Genomic DNA, 23031 nt, shown 5'->3' with positions numbered 1-23031 from the left:
TTCCGAACAAAAAGAGCTAAACTTAACCAAGAGAACACCCAACCATTTATCTGCTGTGACAGCGCCACCACAGGTGGGAGGAGAACACACAATACATAACAGAGAGTGTTTTGGAAGATCATGACTAATGCATCAACAATTTCCTCACCTACTTCTTTTAATATCCTGGGCTGGAAACCATCGGGTCCTGGAGATTTGTTTATTTTTAATCTCATTAGTTTCTTCATTACCATTTTTAAACTTATATTGAATGTACAGGAAACTTTGTGCTATCCGGAGGTGAGCTATCCGGCAATCTGGAGCCACCGGCAAAAATCAGCAGCCGTTTTTTATTCTTTTTGTTTGTTTTTTTTGCTTTGTTTGAACAGTCAAGCTGTGCAAGGTCTGTAGCTATAGCAACAGCTTCAGCTACAGAGCTTGCAGGCCACACCCGAGTGTTTAGAAGCTGTTGCTAAGCAACAGTGTTTGTTGTCAAATACGGAGATAAGAATCTCCGTATCTCTCAACATTAACTCTGGAGAGTACGGTAGTTTTGAGGCAACGGCAGCAGCTCGGTCCCGTGGGTGCCGGATAGCACAAAGTTTCCTGTAGTTAGTGCCTCTTCTTGCGTTATTTTTAGGTTCCCTTGTATCTCTGGTATTTTATCCTCCTGTCAGCCAATGACTCAGTGGGTAGCACCCTCATCTCTGGGTGAGAAGGTTGTGGGTTCAAATCCCACTCCAGAGACTTTAGCACAAAAATTCCAGGCTGTCACTCCAGTACAGGACTGAGGGAGTGCTGCACTGACAGTGGTACTATCCTTTGGATGAAATGTTAAAGCGAGGCCCCCGTCTGCGCTCTCAAGTGGAAGATCCCACGGCACTATTTCGAAGAAGAGCAGGGGAGTCGGGAGGCCTGAGCCATGTTCATGTTTGGGCCTCATTCAAATTTCACCGGTAACCTGCAGGCACCGAACAGGCGTTCCACTGCAGCTTGCTGGTTTGGTGCCCTGGAAAAACTGTTGGCTTCTGCATAGAGCCATCTGGCAGGTGGGGACTGCTGGGGGCAGTGGGGGGGACAGAAAGAAAGACTTACATTTCTATAGCACACTCACAACCTCAGGATGTCCCAAAGCGCTTTACGGCCAATTCAGTACTTTTGAAATGCAGTCACTGCTGTAATGTGGGAAATGCAACAGCCAAGTTATGCACAGCAAGATCCCACAAACAGCAATGTGATAACGAACAGATAACCTGGATTTTTTTTTTTTTTTTTTTAAGTGTCATTGGCTGAAGGATAAATATTGGCCGGGACACTGGGGGAAAACTCCCCTGCTCTTCCTCGAATAGTGGCCATGGGATCTTTTACGTCCACCTGAGAGGGCAGACAGGGGGCCTCGGTTTAACGTCTCTTCCGAAAGACGGCCCCTCCGAAAGTGCAGCGCTCCCTCAGCACAGCACTGGGAGTGTCAGCCTGGACTTTTGTGCTGAAGTCTCTCGAGTGGGAATTTGAACCCACAACCTTCTGGCTCAGAGGTGAGGGCGCTAACAACCGAGCCACCTGACACCTAAAGGGAAGTGGATCCCGGGGGCCGGGGACGGGGATGGGGGTATGGGGGTACGAATGGACCGGAAGAATTTTGTGGGGCTAGGAAGAGCACATCTTAAAAAAAATAAAAATATTAAAAAGAAAAAAAGATTTTTTTACCTTGAAGGACAACAGCTTAGGCCCTTCAACACCGATAAAAAGAACCCAGAGAAAATGTTAGCTGCCCTGATAAAACTGTCAGATAGATCAATCTGTGCTAAATAGATATGCACGCATCTAATTTTCCAATTGAAAATAAGAGCTGTGCAGAATTGGAAATAATTTTTATGGTCATTAAAGACGAATCACACAGCTGCAGGCCAAGAGGGAAACCCACCCAGCCTTGGCCTTCTGAAGAGGCATCTCCCATCTGAGTTTTCCCTTTGTCTCCCACTCCTGCAGTGGCAAGCATCGACCCTCGCGGAGGATTAGTTACTGAAATAATGCTGGAAACCTGAAATAAGAACAGAAAATACTGGCAACACGCAGCAGGTCACTCAGCACCTGTACAGAGCAAGGACAGGTTATGGTGTTTCCTGGGCGGGAGACGAGCGCTGAGTGGTCTAACATGGCGTGCTGCGCCGCTCAGTCTGTGCCGGAACAGCGCCGGGTGCTGTATTCGTCTGGGGCGCACGCCTGATACAGGCGTCGGCAACATCGCCGATGCAATTTTTTAGGCTCGTTTTAGGCCCCATGCATGCTGAGGTCCAGGTTCTCAGGCCCACAGCAAGCAAACCAGCTTAAAGGAGACGCTGGAGGCTACCACTAAAAAAGGGAAGTGCAACATTTTATACCTACCTGAATGCGGAGACGCGATCCTCATTGACCCACATTCAAACAGCCGGCTGCTGCCAGCCCGTGCTTCCTCCTCTGCCAATTACCTCACCCGCTTCGCCCTGGACTTACCTGCTGCCCTTGGCCGGCATCCCAGTTGGCCAATTGGCCAATCTTGATTCCCCACACCCCCCGCCAACCGCGACCATCGAGCTGCCACCGGGACCGCGACTGGCGCCCGCAGCTCTCTGGTAATAGACAAGCACGTGCCGCGGCCGCTACGCCTGGATCGCACCCGGATTCGGCTGGGACCCAATTGCTAGGCCCAAATGTTGAACAGGCAGAAGTAACGATGTACTGCTGTGGGAGGGTCTGGGGGGGCAGATATTCTGCAACGTGTTGACTTCACATATTAAAAATGATGCATTGTGGTTCATTTTAGCGTTTGAATCCTTTACGATTGGCAGATATTTCATCTGTAAAAGGAAAAGCGAAGTGACGCTCCGACCCCAGTTCTATTGTTAATGGACGTGATTTGGCCCCTGTGTACGGCAGGCTGGAATTCCTATTCTCACAATTAATCCCACCTACAGTATGAGAAAGAAAGAAAGACTTGCATTTATATAGCGCCTTTCACGACCACCGGACGTCTCAAAGCAGTGAAGTGCTTTTGAAGTGGAGCCACTGTTGTGATGTGGGAAACGCGGCAGCCAATTTGCGCACAGCAAGCTCCCACAAACAGCAATGTGATAATGACCAGATAATCTGGTTTTTGTTATGTTGGTTGAGGGATAAAAATTGGCCAGGACACCGGGGAGAACTCCCCTGCTCTTCTTCGAAATAGTGCCGTGGGATCTTTTACGTCCACCTGAGAGAGCAGACAGCAACTGTGATGACTTCTATTAACAGTAGGACTCGAGCAATGACACTGAGGGGAGAGGGGACCATTCTGTGCTGGCATCAGATTCCCAAACACCAGATTGTTTACTTTTGCTGGTTGCATTCGCTTTGAATCAATGAGGCGTTGCTAAGGTGACTGTGTAACAGGCTGGGTCCCTGATTTTTCTTTCTTAAGTTTAAATCTAAAAGCTTGTACACTATAGGAAGAAAGCAAACTGAGAAAGAAAGCAAGATTGAGAGAATCAGAATCATACAGCACAAAAGGAGTCCATTCGGCCCATCGTGTCTGTGCCGGCTCTATGAAAGAGCTATCCAATTAGTCCCACTCCCCACCACCCCCCCCCCCGCCCTGTTCTTTCTCCATAGCCCAGCAAATTTCTCCTTTTCAAGTACATAGTATAGAAGTAAGTGTTTTGCCTCTCTGTTTTTCTTTTATATGATCAAGGAGATGCCAGAGGCTGCATTTCCAAACAATTCTAAGCCATCACAGCCCCAGGAACTCGACCCACCTCGCACAGTGACTAACAGTGAGTGCGACGCACATAAAGATGCAGGCAATTGCTCAGCCTACGCAGCAGATGGTGCTGTTCAAGGAAGCTTTATCCAAGCTAGCTGTCAGCTGATTCAACATAGCAAGTTAAGAACATAGAAATATAGGTAAGCACAGGGCTAGAAAAGTCAAGGCGTTCTTCTTATGGGAGGCGAACCAGAAACTCCGCCATATTGCGGTCACTGTTGCCAAGGTGCTTGCTGGCTCTGACCCGCTCAACCATCTGCTGGTTATTACTTGATATCAAGTCCAATACTGCCTTGCTTGTGTGAGTTTATTGACCAATTGTTTGATATAGCTATTCAATATTGGGTCCATAATCCTGGTTGATCTATGAGGTGTTTAAACTGATAAAAGAATTCAATAGGGTAGATCCAGTGCAACTATTTCCTCTGGTGCAGGGATGCAGCAGAGGGTTTAATCTTAAAATCAGAGCTAAACCATTTAGGAGTGAAACCAGGAAGCGCATTTTCACACAAAGTCTAATGGAAATCTGGCACCTACTCCCCAAAAGGCTGTGGATACTGGATTGATTGAAATTTTCAAGATCGATAGATTTTTGCCAACAAAAATGCATGTAATAACAATATTTTTTTTTGAAGGGTTGCTTCTTCAGGGAAAATCATCGTTAATGGTGGTAATATCAAAGATTGTGCTATATTATAGAGCCTTATTTATTAATGTTAACAAAGGAGGAGGACATTATTACTTCTCTCAGGTTTCCTCTGTTGCCCCTCATAAGCTGACTGAGCGACTGCCCTTGACACCAATGCAGCATTTGACTGAGTGTGGCATCAAGGAGCTCTAGTAAAACTGAAGTCAATGGGAGTCGGGGGGAAAACTCTCCACTGGCTGGAGTCATACCTAGCACAAAGGAAGATGGTTGTTGTTAAGTCTGTGTGTCCCAGTTAAGCTTATTATAAATCACTGGACACAGACCACAAGAATAACTTTAACAGGTCTTTACTATTCGGAGGTCAGGGCTAAACTGCCCAGCAAATCCCTACACAACACTTATATACCGGTGTGGGCACCACCGGTATTACAGTATACAGCAGCCAAGAGAAAGTAGTACATCTCTTAAGGTAGTTCTCTTAAGGTGGAACAGGTTACATACACCACAGTTGTGGTGGTTGAAGGTCAATCATCACAGCCCCAGGACATTGCTGCAGGAGTTCCTCAAGGCAGTGTCCTAGGCCCAACCATCTTCAGCTGCTTCATCAATGACCTTCCCTCCAACATAAGGTCAGAAATGGGGATGTTCGCTGATGACTGCACAGTGTTCAGCGCCATTCACAACTCCTCAGATAATGAAGCAGTCCATGCCCGCATGCAACAAGATCTGGACGACGTTCAGTCTTGGGCTGATAAGTGGCAGGTAACATTCACGCCACAGAAGTGCCAGGCAATGACTATCTCCAACAATCGAGAGTCTAACCACCGCCCCTTGACATTCAATGGCATTACCATCGCCGAATCCCCCACTATCAACATCCCGGGGTCACCATTGAGCAGAAACTTAACTGTGGCAACAAGAGCAGGTCAGAGGCTGGGTATTCTGTGGCGAGTGTCTCACCTCCTGACTCCCCAAAGCCTCTACAAGGCACAAGTAAGGAGTGTGATGGAATACTCTCCACTTGCCTGGATGAGTGCAGCTCCAACAACACTCAAGAAGCTTGACACCATCCAGGACAAAGCAGCCCGCTTGATTGGCACCCCATCCAGCAGCTTAAACATTCACTCCCTCCACCACCGGTGTACCGTGGCTGCAGTGTGTACCATCTACAAGATGCACTGCAGCAACTCGCCAAGGCTTATTCGGCAGCACCTCCCAAACCCACGACCTCTTCCACCTAGAAGGACAAGGGCAACAGGCACATGGGAACACCACCACCTCCAAGTTCCCTTCCAAGTTTCACGCCATCCTGACTTAGAAATATATCGCCGATCCTTCATCGTCGCTGTGTCAAAATCCTGGAGCTCCCTCCCTAACAGCACTGTGGGAGCACCTTCACCACACGGACTGCAGTGGTTTAAGAAGGCGGCTCACCACCACCTTCTCGAGGGCAATTAAGGATGGGCAATAAATGCTGGCCTTGCCAGCGACGCCCACATCCCATAAACGAATGAAAAAAAAAGCTCCAAATACATTGTTCAACATATCATTTGTACAAAGGATGTTACATAAAGACTGATCAGACTGTTCTCAACTCCAACCAATCAGGGTGCCTGAGGTGTGGGACTTGCATCGACTGATGGGGAGGTTCGCAGGGCAGCCACTTTCTACAGGCCCTTGTTAAGAGCCTAGGGGAGGCAGTGGGGGTTTATTCCCCTTATTTTGCACAAGGCCGACCTCCGAGGACCTCAACACTGGAGCTCCTTAACTTCCTCAGTTTTTTTTCTTCCTCCTACAATCTTTTTGATGCTTTTTGGAAACCTAAACTTGGCATCATCTAACCAGTACGTCCCCTCCCTCTCTCTCTCTCACCTCTTCCAGCCCTACAACCCTTCAAGATCTCTGCGCTCTTCCAATTCTGCCCTCTTACGCATCCCCGATTTTAATTGCTCCATCATTGGCGGCCATGACTTCAGTTGCCTAGGCCCTAAGCTCTGGAATTCCCTCCCTAAACCTCTCCAGCCTCTCTACCTCTCTTTCCTCCTTTAAGACGCTCCTTAAAACCTACCTCTTTGTCCAAACTTTTGGTCATCTGCCCTAATTTCTCCTTACGTGGCTCGGTGTCAATATTTGTTTGATCAGGCTCCTGTGAAGCGCATGGGGATGTTTTCTTCTTCTTCTTAGGCAGTCCCTCGGAACCGAGGATGACTTGCTTCCACATTAAAAATGAGTTCGCAGGTGACTGATTAGTCCAATGCGGGACCTACAGTCTCTGTCACAGGTGGGGCAGACGGTGGTTGAAGGGGCGGGTGGGTGGGGTGCTTGGGTTGACGTGCGCTCCTTGCGCTTGGCTTCCGCTTGCTCCCGGCTCCTTCCCGAATGTTTCTCCTCCACTTTGTGCGGTCTTGGGCCAGGGATTCCCAGGTGTCGGTGGGGATGTTACATTTTTCAAGGAGGCTTTGAGGGTGTCCTTGAAGCATTTCCTCTGCCCACCTGGGGCTCTCTTGCCGTGCTGGAGCTCCGAGTAAAGCGCTTGGTTTGGGAGTCTCGTATCGGGCCTGTGGACAATATGACGCGTCCATCAAAGCTGATTGAGCGTGGTCAAAGCTTCGATGCTGGGGATGTTGGCCTGAGCAAGAACACTGGCGTTGGTGCGCCTATCCTGCCAATGGATTTGCAGGATCTTGCGGAGGCAGCGTTGGTGGTACCTCTCCAGTGCTTTGAGGTGCCTGCTGTACATGGTCCATGTCTCTGAGGCATACAGGAGGGCGGGTATCACTGCTGCCCTGTAGACTATGAGCTTAGTGCTGGGTTTGAGGTCCTGGTCTTCAAACACTCTCTTCCTCAGGCGACCGAAGGCTGCACTACGTTAAAGGTGCTACAGGAAACTTTGTGCTATCCGGCACCGACGGGACCGAGCTGTTGCCGTCCCATCAAAACTGCCGGACAAACCAGCGCTAATGTTGAAACATATGGAGATTTTGAGCTCCGTATCTGGCAACAAACCCTGTTGCTTAGCAACAGCTTCTAAACAGTCGGCCGTACCTTGCAAGCGTCTCTGTAGCTTAGCAACAGCTTCAGCGACACCTTACAGAGCCTGACTGGTGGAAAAAAAAAATAACGAAACGGCTCCTGATTTTTGCCGGTGGCTCGAGCATTCCGGACAGTTAACCTCCGGATAAACCAAAGTTTCCTGTACATAAATGTAAGTTATTGCTGTTGATGATATATCTGTGTTTTCTCCTCTTTTCCACTTAAGTGGTAATCCTTCACTTAGGTTTCTTGATCAAAAGTTAGTTTTTTTTGTTCGCTATTTGCAAAGATTTTATTAAACTTTTTTGGATAATTGCGGAAAAGTTCAGAAAGAGAGTAGATCTGAAAATGCTTCTGAGTCCTTTTGTTTTTTTTAAAGAAAACTTTCATTTGGCATTGAATTTGTGATTTGTGAATACCGTCTTTAATATATGGAAGAAATCACAAGCCAAGCACAGGACACCAGTACAAGAACTGGTGCTAAACTTATCTGTGTGAGTCTCATTAATAAGTGCTGGGTTCATCCCTCCTTGCAGTAAGTCACAGGGCAGTCATTTTACCATCTGCTTGGTACAGGAATGTAATCACATGTAGATCAGGCTTTTATACATTCTCCCATGTTAGGAGCTGTGTGCAAAGTCAGTTAAACCATCTGCTGAACACCAGCAGTAAGTCTATTGTTATGCTTTAGATGTTACTTACTGTAACTAGTAAAAGCAGAGGGTCACGGGCAACTTACTGCGCTGCACTGGCACCTTTTAGCCCTCTAAAACACGCTGATCTTAACCGTGGTAAGGGTGTGCCAGCTGACTCCATCACCTCTGGGCCTTGTTTTCAAATCCCACCATGGCCTCGCCCCCTCCCTATCTCTGTAACCTGCCCCAGCCCTACAACCCTCCGGGATCTCTGCGCTCCTCCAATTCTGGACTCTTGCGCATCACTGATTTTAATCGCTCCACCATTGGCGGCCGTGCCTTCAGCTGCCTGGGCTCTAGGCTCTGGAATTCCCACCCTAAACCCCTCCAGCCTCTCTAACTCTCTCTCCTCCTTTAAGACGCTCCTTAAAACTTACTTCTTTGACCAAGCTTTTGGTCACCTTTCCTAATATCTCCTTATGGGGCTCGGTGTCAAATTTTGTTTGATAATCGCTCCTGTGAAGTGACTTGGAACGTTTTACTATGTTAAAGACACTATATAAATGCAAGTTGTTGTTGTCGCTGTTGGTTAAAATCAGACAGGGCTCCCATTCCTGATCGCTATCCAGTGACCCGCCTTGGAAAGTGCGCTTATGTGGATAGGACAGGATTTGGGCACCAGTGAATGCCTTGAAGATGGGGAGAAAATTGAACAAAGAAGTCTGCTTGATCTTCAATTGTAGAGACTCCATCCCACTATGATGTCCGATCAGCCTGTACCTCTGTAAAACCCAGTGGGAATATATAGTAGGTTTAGCTGTGCAGAGCAGATATATGGGCCTGAATTTGCGGTCGGTATGACGGCATACTCTCCGATCTATCAAATTGCGACTGTGCACCAGCTTCTCTGCATGTTTCACCAACCCATTCAAATCAAGGGTGGGCGCCGCGGGGACTGGAGTGCATTATCAACCCGGAAAACCAAATTTTAATTTGATTTGTTAAGTTTTCGTTGAACTTTTGTTTATTTACAGTCCAATTGGGGTTTTTTTTGGGTCCAAACAAAAAGAGTACCCATTCAAATCAACATGCTGGCGAAAACCTACTGCGCATAAACTACTTGGTACAAGAATGTAGTCTTTTATACATTCTCCCATGTTAGGAGCTGTGTGCAAAGTCAGTTAAACCATCTGCTGAACATCTTTATGTCTGGTGCAAACAGGCGCAGGAGCCTGTTGCACAGCGTAAAGGGAGGGGAGGTTGCGGGGAGATGAGAATATTGTATTAATGTTGAGCTAGGTTTATGCTACAGCCCATAACGTTGAGGCACTGGTTCGTGTCTGAGTGGATACAAACTATGAAAGAAACTTTCATTTGTTTTTAGTTTGAAAACAGGGCCTTTTTGTGTCACCATCTTTGCTACCCAAAAGCCTTTTGTAGTTCCGGTTTAATTGTTTCCCAACTTCTATTTAGATAGGATCTAATTCACTTTCATGATTCCCTCATGTTATCAGACGTTTAACATCTCGATTTTAGATTATTTAAATTAATCAAAAGTTCATTAGTCTTGTCGAGGAGAAACGAATTCGGTAGGACTATAACACTGTAATTATGTTGCCATGGGCCAGAATTAAAGGGCCAATGTTAATTCAGCTGCATGCTTTGTATAAAAAGCATCCAAAACGAGTTTTATAGTTTTAAGGACACCTTCAGTCAGTATCTCAAGACTTTTCAGTGTTTGATCGAATTCTATTAATGTTGAAATCTTGAATTGCGTATTAATTACTATTGCAAGACCGTTAATTTATTAATAAAATAGCATTTCTGGCTGCTAAATTAATTTAACTGAGTAGTGGGTAAATCAGCAATCTCCTCTGTTTCCTGATTGGCTAGGAGTCAGGAAGTGAAAGGAGCACCGCCCCACGTAACCCCAGGTTTGCAGACGCACAACGGTGCACCCCTGGGGTCCCTGGGCCGCTACGCCACGCACAACAACTTCTCGAAGGGAGGTTCGCACGAGCTAAGTGCGGATTTGGTTCAGAAGCCGGCGGAGCTCTCCTCGGCTACGCCGCTGGCCGCAAATTCAGGGCCAATCTCTCCCAGAGTTTTACGACTGACATTTTGATGGCATTGAAGTGTACTGGAAACATATTCAAAGAGAGATTTACATACGAGCAATGTATCCCCTAATGCGGAGTTTTACCACCCGGCAGTGATCCAGTGTAGAAATAATGAGGGTGAATTTCCTCAGAGCTGATCCCACCCCACCACCCGTGAAGGTGCGGAAATCTTTCTTAGGTCAACAAACAGCGTTTCCTCTGCACTTCCGGTGAAGTTATGGCGATGGTCACAGGAGCACCTCCGAGGAAATGCCTGGCCAATGTAAATATTGATCATTGAAGGTATACTTTCAAGCCATTCAATGTTGTAATCTCGCTTTATGTATACATATTTGAAAGAATTACGCAGGCAGGAGGCTTTACATTTCATCAAATGTTTCTGTCTTGTAACAGTATGGCTTCAATCTTCACTCTCTGTAAGTAGCCCAGAACTCTGCTGTGTGTCCTTCCTATCCTGCATTAAGGCCGACTTGCCCATCCCTGCTGACCTACATTGTGTGGAGCATCAACACTGGCATGAGCCTGTTGGGCCGAATGCCCTGTTTCTGTGCTGTAAACACTTTGCAATACATTGGCTCCCCATCTTCCAGGAGGAACAGGTTTAAAATCATCATTCTTATCTAGAAATCTTTCTCTGCCCTTGTCGCTCCCTGCCTCTTTTAACTTTGCAGCCTTCCATTCCCTCCTGCGTCTTCTGTTCCTCTGGCTCCAGCCTCCTGCGCACCTTCCCCCTCTCTTTACAATTAGCAAAATACTGCGGATGCTGGAAATCTGAAATAACAACAGAAAATGCTGGAAACACTCGGCAGGCCAGGCAGCATCAGTGGAGAGAGAAACAGAGTTAACGCTTCAGGTCGATGACCCTTCGTCAGAACTGGAAAAAATTAGAGATGTAACAGGTTTTAAGCAGGCGCAGGGGCAGGGAAAGGGGGGATGGAGGGGAGGAGAGAACAACAGGGAGGGTCTGTGATAGGATGGAAGGCAGAAGAGATTAAATGTTGCAAATGGGGATGGCAGAATCATCAACAGCTGCCATGTGAAAAAATAGGGGCAGAGGTTAAAGTCTGAAATTGTTGAACTCAATGTTGAGTCCAGAAGGCTGTAAAGTGCCTAATCGAAAGGTGAGGTGCTGTTCCTCGAGCTTACGTTGAGCTTCATTGGAACAGTGTAAGAGACCGAGGACAGAGAGGTCAGAGTGGGAGTGGAGCGGAGAATTAAAGTGACAATTAAAGTCCCTCAAACCTCTCCACCTTTCGACCCCATGTTTAAAACCATTCTCAAAACACATCTCTTAAGTCAAGTTCTTCCTCACGTCTCCTAACCCCCTCATAAATGCTCAGTGTCTTCTTTTCTCCCCTGTGAAGTACCTTCAGATGTTTTTCTACATTGAAGACGCTATATAAAGGCAAGTTTTTACTGTTTGCTAAGTATAACCTAAGGAGTAATTCCTTCACGTTTAGAGCTGTTACGTAATAAAATGCAATGAATATAGACTTAATTAAATATTCAAAAAGGAAATGGATAGATTCTTGATTTGATAGGGAGAGCAGAATTACAAGCTTGGCAGTAGGAACATAGGAATTGTTAGATGAAAAAAGCCCCAGGTCCATTGACTTCATCTTCTACCATCCTAGTAGTCATGTGATACAACAATAATGGAGTTGTTGACTAATCACGGCAATCAATCTCTATCAATTCATCGACAACAGACCCAGACATGATGTGAGGAAAACCCCCAGTGGTGGAGAGTTTTGTGAACCACAGGTCCAAAGCCACCTGTTCCTCCCGAGCCTTCTACACTTACTACGTGTCATGTCTCAAACTACTCATATCCTGTATCCCAAATGTTACTTTCTGCAAGGAATCTATATAAGTCAGACTTAGTCAGGAGGGAGATGAAAATAGTGAATGGCCTGGATTCAAAACACAAACCACAAAAAACAGAGTAAGCTGAATTCATTCAGTGACCATTTCTTGTTCCTTGCTTCTATGATCACTGTACTATAATGCCTTGAAGTGAGAATTGAAAAGGCTTGTTTTATGCCAGGACTGGTATCGACTGGAACTTCAGAATCATCAGCAGGGACGTTCCATTCACAGAGGAGATCCTTATGTAATCTGCTACCATTTGACACTGGTATATCTAAACCTTACAATCTCCCTCAGTTATGGTCACGTACTGAGAGTATAATAGTTGGCCACCCGAATCGCTCTCCTCAACTGAAAGGATGATGGTTGCTACATTAGGAACAAAAATACTCATTGCGGCTCTCCTGCTGGGTTTTGCTGTCAGGTTTGTCATCTCCATCTCTGAGCTGGATGTGTAGATGATATTGGCAGCTGCCACATGATTGGAAAGTGCAACGTTACCTGCTTTGGCTCGATTTCACTCTCATATAATGAGAATTGATGTGTTCGTAAGAGGGTTTCAACATATTAGGAGTCAAGGGTTATGGGGAGCGGGCAGGGAAGTGGAGTTGAGGCCAAGATCAGATCAGCCATGATCTTATTGAATGGCGGAACAGGCTCGAGGGGCCAAATGACCTACTCCTGCTCCTACGTCTTATGTTCTTATCTATTAAATCTGTGGCAGCGTTAGTAGCCTCTGTTAATGGTGGATGACTGATTCCGCGTGCCATTAGAACATTAGAAACATTGCTGACCAGTCAAGGAATTCCTCCACTCCCCTTGTTTTGTCCCTGTATCTACTTATATTTCCAATGGAGACTGGGTTGGTCAGGTGGTATTCTACCATCACTCAGAACTGTTCTAAATCTCCTTGGTACTGTCGGCCATTTTGCTGGTCAAGTGTATGATTAGTTTCATTCAGTGGATTATTGGTCATGCATGTGTGGATTGCACTTCCTTCAGCCGCCTACCAGCTGTAAGTCTAGCATTCTCCTCTTTAAAGCTTCTTTAACATGCCAGTGATGTGAAATAATAAGCCTTCATTAACTAACTAATTTTAGCTGAAAATTAAAGGTTGCACCTAGCTCAATGCATTTTCCCCATTTCTTTGTGAAAGATCATTAAATTGAGCTGGCTGTCGCAACTTTCACCCAAGAAATTCAGCACAATCAGCAAGTATTGCAAAGTATTTCCAGCACAGAAACAGGCCATTCATCTCAACAGGTCCGTGCCAGTGTTTATGCTCCCCACGAGCCTCCTCCCACCCCTCTTCATCTCACCCCATCAACAGGAGGCGGTGGTTGGAGGGAAACAAGCTGGAGAGAAAGACAGAAGAGCCTATACAGTCTGCGTCGCTTCCCACGTTCATCCAGTCATTGTATGAGAAAACATTTTGTAAAGTACAATGATGATGTGCTTACATTTAATCAGCTGGAGAGAGAGAGAGAGAGGGAGACTAGTCAGTGGACACATCACGAGTGCATGCAGCTTTAGAACTCCCAAATTCACTAAAGGGAAACAAAAAGGGTCAGTTCATTTCATATTTACCCTGAAGCTGCAGACTTTTAAGAATGTACAGAAATAGTTGTGTGTAGAATGCAGTGATGCATATGTACCTCATCAATGTGTTGCCTTTTGTAGTCAATATGCTTTGGGCATTAAAAGGCAGTCATATGATAACTAAAGAAATGGGATAGCATTATTTGATGGTTTGTACAGAGCAGGATGAACCAGACTTTAAGAGAAGGATGAACCATCCGTGGCTAACTAAGGAAGTAAAGGATGGTATCAAATTGAAAACAAAAGCATACAATTTTGCGAAGAATAGTGAAAGGCCAGAGGATTGGAAAATTTTTAAAAAGCAGCAAAGGATGACTAAAAAAATGATAAAGAGAGGGAAGATAGCTTATCAGAGTAAGTTAGCAAGAAATATAAAAACAGACAGGAAGAGCCTCCACAGGTATACAAAAAGGAAGAGAGTAGCTAAAGTAAATGTTGGTCCCCTAGAGGATGAGTCTGGGGAATTAATAATGGGAAACAGGGAAATGGCGGAGACCTAGAACAAATATTTTGTATCGGTCTTCACGGTAGAAGATGCTAAAAGCATCCCAATAATGGATAATTAAGGGGCTATTGTGGGGTGGGGGAACTTAAAACAATCATTATCACTAGAGAGAAAGTACTAGGAAAACTAATGGGACTAAAGTTGGACAAGGCCCCTGGACCCGATGGCGTGCATCCTAGAGTCTTAAAAGAGGTGGCTGCAGAGATAGTGGATGCATTGGTTGTTATCTACCAAAATTCCCTGGATTCTGGAGAGGTCCCAGCAGACTGGAAAACCGCAAATGGAGCGCCCCTATTTAAGAAAGGAGGGAGACAGAAAGCAGGCAACTATCGACCAGTTAGCCTAACATCTGTCATTGGGAAAATGCTGGAGTCCATCATTAAGGAAGTGGTAGCAGAACATTTAGAAAATCATAATACCTGTATAGTCAAGCAGAGTCAGCATGGTTTTATGAAAGGGAAATCATGTTTGACAAATTTGCTGGAGTTCTTTGAGGATGTAATGAACAGGGTGGATAAAGGGGAACCAGTAGATGTTGTGTATTTGGATTTCCAGAAGGCATTCGATAAGGTGCCACATAAAATGTTACTACACAAGATAAGAGCTCACGGGGTTGGTGGTAATATATTAGCATGGATAGAGGATTGCCTAACTAACAGAAAACAGAGAGTCGGGATAAATGGGTCATTTTCAGGTTGGCAAACTGTAAGTAGTGGGGTGCCGCAGGGATCAGTGCTGGGGCCTCAACTATTTACAATCTATATTAATGACTTGGATGAAGGGACCGAGTGTACTGTAGCCAAATTTGCTGATGATGCAAAGATAGGTGGGAAAGCAAATTGTGAGGAGGACACAAAAGGGGAAAAATTCGGTATCGCCCCGTTTGGGGCGCTATTACTGGCGGTGCACAAAGTTTAGCGCCAGACGCGATTGATCGCCACCTCGAGCGATATTGGGTTGTAGCGCCCCTGAAGGTGATTGTGGCGCTAAATCAGGCGCTGCACGGTAGTCTTAAGGCGCTAACCCGGCGGCGCAACGCAATTTCCCCGCGGGCGGGCGCAGCGCAGGTGCTGTCAATAATCGATTGGACCTAGACACGCTGGCGCCGGTCAGCCCTTAAAGGGGCGGATCGATTCTCATCTGCAGCCACACTCTGCGCCTTGTAGGCCTCAAACTCGATGGCAACCTACCTGTGGCGGCCAAAACTTCAAGGACATGGAGAGGGTCAGGGAGAGAGCGCAGTGCTTCAGCGAGGGGGCATTGGATGCTCTGGTTGGCGCGGTGGAGCGCTGGTGAGGTGTGCTGTACCCGGAGAATGGCAGGAGGCCTAATCAGACCGAGTACCGCAGAGCTTGGAGGGAGGTTTCCCAAAGAGTCACCTCCAGCAGCATGGTGCCCAGGACTCCTGTGCAACGCAGGAAGAAGTTCAACGACCTCACTCGGGTCGTTAGGGTGAGTGCCTTTTTCAGATTTATCTTCATCCCTCCATTTGCACCTCACTTTATGGCCAGAGGGTGTGCAAAGCCCCAATGGCCAGCTGTCATCCAGCACCCATGGCCCTTTCTGGAAACACACACGCACATTCAGCTCAGTGCATAATGTAAGGGCTATTCTACCATGGGAGGCATGTGATGTCAGCTCAGGGCAGCATAATGTAAGGGCTATTCTACCATGGGAGGCATGTGATGTCAGCTCAGGGCAGCATAATGTAAGGGCTATTCTACCATGGGAGGCATGTGATGTCAGCTCAGGGCAGCATGTTTCATCACACCGCGTCCTTTCTCTTGCAGGCCAAGCTGGCGAGTAACCGCAGGCAACAGCTTCGTACCGGAGGAGGCCGGCCTCACCTGCAGACCCTTACTTACCTGGAGGAGCGAGTCCACCAGATCGTTGCAAGCCGAATGAGTGGTCCCGTCGCCTCTGGAGCTGCCAACCCCATTGTGCACAGCGATGGTAAGGTCATCACCTTTTTGAACTCTCTCCTTCCACTTGTTCCCCCCACCAGCATGCTTTTTCACTCTGGACCCAAGTCAGAGCATTGCAGCACACATGCATCCCTTGCTGCCACCCTGTCCTTTCGCTAAAGCCACTCTTCAACCTCCCTGCTTTCAGATGCTGCATCACCAGCTCGGGAGCCGGGCCCTCAAGCTGCCACTGCGACTGACTCAGGAGGCGATGAGCAGGAGGAAGCCGAGCCATCCGAACCACCCTCAGGCGAGCCAGCCCATCTGCAGACTGGGGAGACTACTTCCCTGGAGGGGAGCGGGGGGGAATGCTCTGAGGAGGATCCAGCTCCAGGAACCAGCGGTCTGCAGCAATGCGAGGGGGGTAGGGAAGCTCGGGGGCCATCTCCCCGGAGGGCGAGTCGGGCCCCGAGTGCTGCTGCACAGAGCGCAGAAGAGGTGCGTGCCCTCGCAGAAATGAGTGCCCAGGCTCGGCTGAGGCACACTGAGCTCATGGCTGCAGTGGCAAGGATGCCTGAATCCATCGAGACACTGGCAAGGAGTGTCCAAGACTTCGGTGCAGCACAGGCCAGGAGTGCGCAGGACTTCGCGACAGCACTGGCAAGGAGTGCGCAGGACTTCGGGACAGCACTGGAAAGGATTGTCCAGGGCTTCACCGAAGCACTGGCACCTGCCACGCAAGTGCTGAGTGCTGCCACGCAGTCACTCGCTGGTCTCATGCAGACGCAGATTGAGGCCATGCAAGCACTGACTGCTGCCACCCTTGCTGGATCAGGCAGGATTACCCGGGGCCCTTGCAGCACCACAGCAGGCCAGCAATCTGTGGACCAGCCAATTGCTGCGCATGCTGCGGTGCTGCCCCGTCAGAGTGCCAGTGTGTCGGCCGACCAGGGAGCTGCTGTCCGCTCTCAGGATGACAGCATTCCTGATGCCACCACTGGCACGTCTCCACTGTGGCTGCCACCACCTGTAGGACAGACTGCTTCCACCCATGCAGAGTTGGAGCAGTCAGCAGCCGGGCCCTCCAAGCCCAGAGCTCGTCAAGGCCGTCCCTCAGGGACATCTGCACTTTCGGACAGTCAGCAGGCCTCCCCCAGCCTTGCTGCAGCCACTGGGGTCCCATTACGGAGGAGCTGCAGGGAGGGAAGGGGCCAATCTCGCAAGCGAAGCAGATCACCATCGAGTGAGAGAAAGTAGAAGGTGCTGCTCTTACCTGTTATTTGTAGAATTCAAGGCCGAGGATGCTGGTCTGAATGTTAGTGATTTTTGGACAGTCTCCCGGGTGTGCGAGGCACTTATGTGGCAGTCTGTTTGTTTAGCTTTTTGTTGCCATTGCTTTGTCATGCAGGAAGGAAGCACATTTTGTTAAATAAACAAATTTCTTTATTTACAATGGCCATGTCTGCTCTTTACATACATTTTGCCCTTCACAGACTTTGGGGTATCAGAACGGTTCTGTTGTGTATGTACCTTTAAGGGCATAACTGGTCTTAGACTGCAGTACCGGCAGTGACCACCCCTGTATAAAAGGCCCTAGCAGGTTTCTGTAGTTTCAGTTTCAAGCTGCCTATTGTTCAGTAAAGTACCTGTTAAACTGTTCTCCCGAAGTCCATGTATTATTGAGGCGCGGACTTTACAGTGGCGACGAGTAAGTTCGAACTCACCTGCAGTGTGGCATCATCTCACGGGGATCTCGCCTGAAAGGAAGGTCCTGGAAGGTCGTAGTCTGAGCAACGGGCGTCGACCGAGGGCAACCGCCCAAAGAATCCATCGGTGTTTGGAGAATTGCGGGAGAGACTGTGGTTCCAGCGAATCGTGCTGGTAGCAGGTAGCGCGCTGACCTTTCCGGACTGCGGCGGGCTCAAGCTCGATCGAGCGGCTCTACAAATCGGGCCGTGCAGCGTCACCAGGAAAAGAAAGCAAGAGAGAGAGGGTGGAGCGCACAGGGCGCGGTCGGTGCTCGAGAACAGGACAGCGGAGAGAAACCAAACCGGGGGGGGGGGGGAAGGAAAGTGAGACGCGCCGAAGCTGCGGGTCGCCGCCATTACCCCGTAGAACTCTAGGAGCAGCGTGGCAGTAAGGGGAAGAAGCAAATGCGCGGGAGGCGCCATTTTATTCCATTGGGGAAGAAGCAAAAGCGCGGGAGGCGCCATTTAAAATCGCCCAAGATGCTGAAAAGTAGCAGTATCACTGCTTTCGACAACGAGGTAGAAGACTGGACCACGTATGTAGAAAGAATCGAAGTGTACTGCAAGGCAAATGAGGTGGCCGATGGAAAGAGGGCGTCGGTATTATTAAATCTGATGGGTGCGAATACGTACGGCCTATTGCGGAATTTAATTACCCCAGCTAAACCAATGGAGAAAACTTTTGAGGAGATTGTTCATATCTTACAGGAACACCTAACCCCTACACCACTGCTGATAGCAGAAAGATTCAAGTTCCATAAAAGAAACCAGCACAAAGATGAGAGCAATGCTGACTATCTTACGGAACTACGCAAGTTATCGAAGCACTGCCAGTTCGGAGCAGGACTGGCAGACACCTTACGGGATAAGTTTGTCTGCGGGCTCCAGAGTGAAGGAACCCAGAAACGACTACTTTCAAAAAAGGACCTGACGCTAGAACAGGCTTTCAGCGTGGCAGTATCCTACAAAGCAGCAGCACGGGAAGCTGCGGAAATACAACAGAAACCACAAGAATACAGCGCTAACGAAATGGCATATGGAGCCGAAAAGTGCTATTGCTGTGGCAGAACAACCCATGAGTAGAAGGACTGCTGGTTTAAAGACAAAATATGCAGGCAATGCGGAAAAATGGGACATATAGCAAAAGTCTGCAGGTCGGGAAAGAAGAGCAACACGACAAGAACTACTAAGGAACAGTACAGGAAAGTAAAGAAACTGACAGATAGTAGTTCCGAAGATCAGGAGAGTGATAAGGACTCCGGGAGCAGGCGACTAAGTTGTTTAAAATTACACAACGTGATCGCAAAAGATCACCGAACCATTTGGGTCACCCTCATGATAGCAGGGTCCCCAGTGAAGATGGAATTGGACACAGGATCAGCCCTAACTGTCATGAATCGACGAGACTATGAGCGGCTATTCTCACACATACCCTTAAAGGACACGTCCATTGTATTGAAGACATACACGGGGCAAAAGGTCTACCCCAGAGGAAAAATAAGTGTACCAGTTGAATATAACAGAAAGGAAACACAGAAACTATACTTGTATATACTACGAGATGGAGGACCACCATTATTGGGACGTGAATGGATCCAAAGACTACAATTGGATTGGCATTCCATTCTGGCACTAACTTTGACTGACAAAAAAGATGATGACGTCGCACCTGGACGCCTGTCACAAATTCTATCTGACGCGGAAGAGGTGTTCCAACAAGGACTTGGGACTCTAAAAGGAGTAACGGCAACCATAAAGATTGAGGATAACGCAACCCCAAAATTTTTCAAGGCCAGATCGGTGCCATACGCGATACGCCCAGCCGTTGAAGCTGAACTGGAGAGTCTGGAGCGTTTGGGGATGCTGTCTAAGGTGGACTGGAGCGAGTGGGCCACACCCATCGTTCCTGTAATGAAGAAAGCATTGAGCAGCACGCCTGGGGAGCCAAGGAAGGTTCGCATCTGTGGGGACTTCAAGGTGACTGTGAACCCAGTCCTGCACACAGTACAGTATCCGCTTCCGCGGATAGAAGATATTTTCGCCTCACTATCTGGAGGGAAATGTTTTACAAAGATTGACCTGGCTCAAGCGTATCTACAAATGGAGGTGGAAGAAGCATCTAGGAAATACCTCACGATAAACACTCACAAAGGCCTTTGCCAGTACAATCGACTGGTATTTGGGGTAGCATCAGCCCCGGCTATGTGGCAGAGGGCAATGGAACAAGTCCTGCAAGGGATCCCGGGGACCCAGTGTTATTTGGACGACATCCTGGTTACGGGCGAAAATGACAATGAACACCTTGCCAACCTGGAACAGGTGCTCACGAGATTGCAGGAATATGGGCTACGAGCCAACCGTCCCAAATGCGAGTTCTTCAGGAGACAAATCTCGTATTGTGGCCACATGATTGATGAGGAAGGGTTGCATAAGTCGCCGGACAAGATTGAGGCTGTAGTCAAGGCTCCAGCACCGGAAAATGTGTCGCAACTGAGGTCGTTCCTCGGGTTGGTGAACTACTACCATAAGTTCTTGCTGAATTTATCTACAATTCTGCACCCACTGAATGCCCTCCTTAAAACTGGTGTAACATGGAAATGGAGTGATGAGTGTAAGCGTGCCTTTCAGGAATGTAAATGCCAAATCACTTCAAAAGAAGTATTGGCCCACTATAACCCAACACTACCGATTCGGTTGGCATGTGATGCGTCACCTTACGGCATTGGAGCGGTGCTGTCACACAAATTCCGTGACGGTTCAGAGAGGCCAATAGCCTTTGCATCGCGCTCGCTAACCTCAGCCGAGCGTAACTACGCCCAGATTGACAGGGAGGCCCTCAGCCTGGTGTGGGGGGGTGAAGAAGTTCAATCACTATCTGCACGGGCAGAAATTCACCCTACTGACTGATCATCAACCCCTGGTCTCAATTTTTAACCCAAAGAAGGGCATTCCGGTGATGACGGCGCAACAGCTGCAGAGATGGTCACTTTTTCTAGGGGCACATCAGTATGACATAGAGTACAAAGGTACGAAACAACATGGAAACGCTGATGGGCTGTCGCACCTACCGTTGCCTATGGCGGAAGAAGCATCTGCAGTGGACCCTGTGGAGATATTCCATGCGACCATAGTCGAATGTTTGCCTGTTACAAACGCAAGTATTGAGAAGGAAACCCGAAATGACCCGACACACTCTCGGGTCTATGATTTGACGGTGAAGGGATGGCCAGCATATGGCGACTCACTGTTGCCAGCATTCTCGCCAAGGACGGAACAACTGTCAGTGTGCCAGGGAACCTTGATGTGTGGATCCCGAGTGGTAATTCCACCCAAGTTGAGAGAGAGAGTGCTCAATGAGCTTCACGAGGGTCATCTGGGAGGGGTAAAAATGAAGAGCCTAGCCAGGGCGTTTGTGTGGTGGCCGGGAATCGATAAAGAAATCGAGGATAGGACCAAGAGATGCACAGGATGCCAGAAGGCCCAAAACACTCCACCACAGGCCCCGCTACATCCATGGGAGTGGCCCTCATCTCCATGGCAACGGGTACACATTGATTTCGCTGGTCCATTTATGGACTCAATGTTTCTAATCGCTGTGGACGCCCATTCGAAATGGCCAGAGGTCATTAAAATGTCCTCCACCACCACGGAGAAAACTATTGCAGTCCTAAGGACCATCTTCGCCAGGAATGGGTTGCCAGAACAGATCTGTTCCGACAATGGCCCACAGTTTGTGTCTGAGGATTTCCGGAGGTTCCTGAAGAATAATGGGGTGAAACATTACACATCTGCCCCATATCATCCAGCCACAAATGGATTGGCTGAGAGGTTTGTTCAGACCTTTAAAAAGGCCATAAAGGCAATGTATAATGACGACATACCACTGCAACACAAGGTGGATAACTTCCTGTTTGCTTACCGGAATGCGACACATGCAGTAACCAACCAAACTCCAGTCGTACTGTTTTTCAACCGGAGACTAAGATGTCGCTTGGATTTGCTCAAACCAAACATAAGACGAGATGTTGAGGATAAGCAGTTCCAGCACATAAATGAGAAGCCAACCAGGAGCTTCAAGATAGGGCAACCAGTCTTGGCCCGCAACTACCGAACAGAAAAATGGCAGCCAGGCACGATATGCACACAGCAGGGACCACTAATGTACACAGTGGACGTTGGAGAGAGCATCGTGAGACGCCATGCTGACCAGATTCTAGAGTCACAGGAACAAGCCAAACCTGTACCACAAGCATGTGCACCTGGTAATGAGCCCGAAGTACAGATTGCGTCTACCTCAGAAGCAGTGGTATTGGAAGCTGACGAACCAACCAGTGACAATGAACCAGAATTGACTCCACCGCCAGAACAGGATACTCGAGAAAGGCGCTATCCAGTCCGGATCAGGAAGCCTCCTTAAAGACTGAACTTATAAATGACTATTTCAGTTGATGTATATATTACTGAGAAAATTGTAATTGTAATTAGTTATTATTTAGTTGTTAAATGAATGTTATGTACTGTTTATCTAAAAGGGGAGGAATTGTTGTGTATGTACCTTTAAGGGAATAACTGGTCTTAGACTGCAATACCGGCAGTGACCACCCCTGTATAAAAGGCCCTAGCAGGCTTCTGTAGTTTCAGTTTCAAGCTGCCTCTTGTTCAGTAAAGTACTTGTTAAACTGTCCTCCCGAAGTCCTTGTATTATTGAGGCGCGGACTTTACAGGTTCCATTCCTGTTCTTGGAATGGCAGCAAGCATTCCCTGAGAGTGGCCTAGAAGCAACTTCTGATAAGCCTCTGACGGATGGCTCTTCCAGTTTGTGCCTCCCTCCCGTCTTGGTCCTCCTCCTCCTCCTCCTCCTCTGCTGGTGCTTCAATGTCTGGTGGCATTGGCTGGGTCCTCAGGATGGCGAGGTTATGTAGCATGCAACACACAACCACGAAGTGGGAGACTCACTCAGGTGAGTACTGAAGCGCACCTCCGGAATGGTCCAGACAACAGAACCGTTGCTTCAGCACGCTAATTGTGTGCTCAATAATGTTCCTGTTCGCTTGATGGCTCGCATTGTAGCATTCTTCAGCAGGGGAGCTGGGCGAACGGAGCGGGTCATCAGCCACGGGCACAGAGCATAGCCCTTGTCCCCAAGAAGCCAGTCTCCTGGGTGAGCTGGGGCCTCAAAGGTCTGCCACAGAGGTCTGGCGCAAGATGAAGG

This window comes from Somniosus microcephalus, chromosome 10 (assembly GCF_052327205.1).
Source record: "Somniosus microcephalus isolate GS21.2 chromosome 10, FLI_Smic_1.0, whole genome shotgun sequence".
In the NCBI taxonomy this organism is placed as follows: domain Eukaryota; kingdom Metazoa; phylum Chordata; class Chondrichthyes; order Squaliformes; family Somniosidae; genus Somniosus; species Somniosus microcephalus.
Note: the sequence above shows the minus strand (reverse complement) of the source record.